The sequence below is a fragment of the Schistocerca gregaria genome, unplaced genomic scaffold (assembly GCF_023897955.1).
Source record: "Schistocerca gregaria isolate iqSchGreg1 unplaced genomic scaffold, iqSchGreg1.2 ptg000077l, whole genome shotgun sequence".
Classification (NCBI taxonomy): Eukaryota; Metazoa; Arthropoda; class Insecta; order Orthoptera; family Acrididae; genus Schistocerca; species Schistocerca gregaria.
Genome location: NW_026061710.1, coordinates 5,175,984 through 5,179,347, shown reverse-complemented (window position 1 = coordinate 5,179,347; position 3,364 = coordinate 5,175,984).

The following is a 3,364-nucleotide window of genomic DNA, read 5'->3' as shown; positions in this document are numbered from 1 at the left end:
ACAGTCACATTGCGCACTGTCCTCCATGGGAGTAATGTCTCAAACAGTCTACGTTTTGATCGTTCCCTGGAAGACCAGTAGTAGTTTCCGATGTACATCTGGGGGCATTCTTTAATGTGTGGACTATCAGAGTGTTGTTGAAACACAGAAATTGGATCGGGATTGTATACAACAGCCACCATGCGCAATTTTCCTTCAGCGGAGTAATGTCTCAAACAGTTTAGGCTTTGATCGTTCCCTGGAAGACCAGTAGTAGTTTCCGATGCACATCTAGGGGCTTTCTGCAATGTGTGGGCTATCAGAGTGTAGATGAAAGACGGAAACTGCGTCGGGATTGAATACGACAGTCACCATGCGCACTTACCTCCATGGGAGTAATGTCTCAAACAGTCTACGCTTTGATCGCTCCCAGGAAGACCAGTAGTAGTTTCCGATGCACATCTGGGGGCATTCTGTAATGTGTGGACTATCAGAGTGTTGTTGAACACAGAAATTGGAGCGGGATTGTATACATCAGTCACCATGCGCAATTTTCTTTCAGCGGAGTAATGTCTCAAACAGTTTAGGCTTTGATCGTTCCCTGGAAGACCAGTAGCAGTTTCCGATGCTTATCTGGGGGCATTCTGTAATGTGTGGACTATCAGTGTGTTGATGAAACACTGAAATTGCATCGGGATTGAATACAACAGCCACCATGCGCACTTTCTTCCATGGGTGTAATATCTCAAACAATCTACGCTTTGATCGTTCCCTGCAAGCCCCGTAGTAGTTTCCGATGCACATATGGAGGCATTCTGTAATCTGTGGACCTTCAAAGTGTTGATGAAACACAGAAATTGCCGCGGGATTGAATACAACAGTCACCATGCGCACTTTCCTCCATGGGAGTAATGTCTCAAACAGTTCACGCTTTAATCGTTCCCTGGAAGACCAGTAGTAGTTTCCGATGCACATCTGGGGGCATTTTGTAATGTGTGGACTATCAGAGTGTTGATGAAACACAGAAATTGCATCGGGATTGAATACAACAGTCACCATGCGCCCTTTCCTGCATGGGAGAAATGTCACAAACAGTTTACGCTTTGATCGTTCCCTGGAAGACCAGTAGTAGTATCCGATGCACATCAGGGTGCATTCTGTAATGTGTGGACTATCAGAGATTTGATGAAACACAGAAATTGCATCGGGATTGAATACAACAGCCACCATGCGCACTTTCTTCCATGGGAGTAATGTCTCAAACAGTCTATGCGTTGATCGTTCCCTGCAAGACCAGTAGTAGTTTCCGATGCTCATCTGGGGGCCTTCTGTAATGTGTGGACTATCAGATTGTTGATGAAACACAGAAATTGCATCGGGATTGAATACAACAGTCACCATGCGCACTTTCCTCCATGGCAGTAATGTCTCAAACAGTCTACGCTTTGATCGTTCCCTGGAAGACCAGTAGTAGTTTCCGATGCACATCTTGGGGAATCTGTAATTTGTGGACTATCAGAGTGTTGATGAAACACAGAAATTGCATCGGGATTGAATACAACAGTCACTATGCGCACTTTCCTCCATGGGAGTAATGTCTCAAACAGTTTACGCTTTGATCGTTGCCTGGAAGACCAGTAGTAGTTTCCGAAGCACATCTGGGGGAATTCTGTAATGTTTGGACTATCAGAGTGTTGTTGAAACACAGAAATTGCATCGGGATTGAATACAACAGTCACCATGCGCACTTTCCTCCATCGGAGTAATGTCTCAAACAGTCTACGCTTTGATAGTTCCCTGCAATACCAGTAGTAGTTTCCCATGCACATCTGGACGCATTCTGTAATCTGTGGACCTTCAAAGTGTTGATGAAACACAGAAATTGCATCGGGATTTAATACACCATGCGCGCTTTCCTCCATTGGAGTAATGTCTCAAACAGTTTACGCTTTGATCGTTCCCTGCAAGACCAGTAGTAGTACCCGATGCACATCTGGGGGCTTTCTGTAATCTGTGGACCTTCAAAGTGTTGATGAAACACAGGAATGGCATCGGGATTGAATACAACAGTCACCATGCGCACATTCCTCCATTGGAGTAATGTCTCAAACAGTCTACGCTTTGATCGCTCCCTGCAAGACCAGTAGTAGTTTCCGATGCACATCTGGGGGCCTTGTGTTATGTGTGGACTATCAGAGTGTTGATGAAACACAGAATTTGCATCGGCATTGAATAAAACAGTCACCATGCGCACTTTCCTCCATGGGAGTAATGTCTCAAACAGTCTACGCTTTGATCGTCCCCTGGAAGACCAGTAGTACTTTCCGATGCACATCTGGGGCCATTCTGTGATGTGTGGACTATCAGAGTGTTGGAGAAACACAGAAATTGCATCGGGACTGAATACAACAGACACCATGCGCACTTTCCTTCATGGGAGTAATGTCTCATACAGTCTACGTTTTTGTTCGTTTCCTGGAAGACCAGTAAAAGTTTCCGATGCACATCTGAAAACATTCTGTAATCTGTGGACCTTCAAAGTATTGATGAAAGACGGAAATTGCGTCGGGATTGAATACGACAGTCACCATGCGCACTTACCTCCATGGGAGTAATGTCTCAAACAGTCTACGCTTTGATCGCTCCCAGGAAGACCAGTAGTAGTTTCCGATGCACATCTGGGGGCATTCTGTAATGTGTGGACTATCAGAGTGTTGTTGAAACACAGAAATTGGATCGGTATTGTATACAACAGCCACGATGCGCAATTTTCCTTCAGCGGAGTAATGTCTCAAACAATTTAGGCTTTGATCGTTCCCTGGAAGACCAGTAGTAGTTTCCGATGCACATCTGGGGCAATTCTGTAATGTGTGGACTATCAAAGTTTTGATGACAAACAGAAATTGCATAGGGATTGAATACAACAGCCACCATGCGCACTTTCTTCCATGGGAGTAATGTCTCAAACAGTCTACGCTTTGATCGTTCCCTGCAAGACCCGTAGTAGTTTCCGATGCACATCTGGAGGCATTCTGTAATCTGTGGACTATCAGAGTGTTGATGAAACACAGACATTGCCGCGGGATTGAATACAACAGTCACTATGTGCACTTTCCTCCATGGGAGTAATGTCTCAAACAGTTTACGCTTTAATCGTTCCCTGTCAGACCAGTAGTAGTTTCCGATGCACATCTGGGGGCATTTTGTAATGTGTGGACCATCTGAGTGTTGATGAAACACAGAAATTGCATCGGGATTGAATACAACAGTCACCATGCGCACTTTCCTGCATGGGAGTAATGTCACAAACAGTTTACGCTTTGATCGTTCCCTGGAAGACCAGTAGTAGTTTCCGATGCACATCAGGGGCATTCTGTAATGTGTG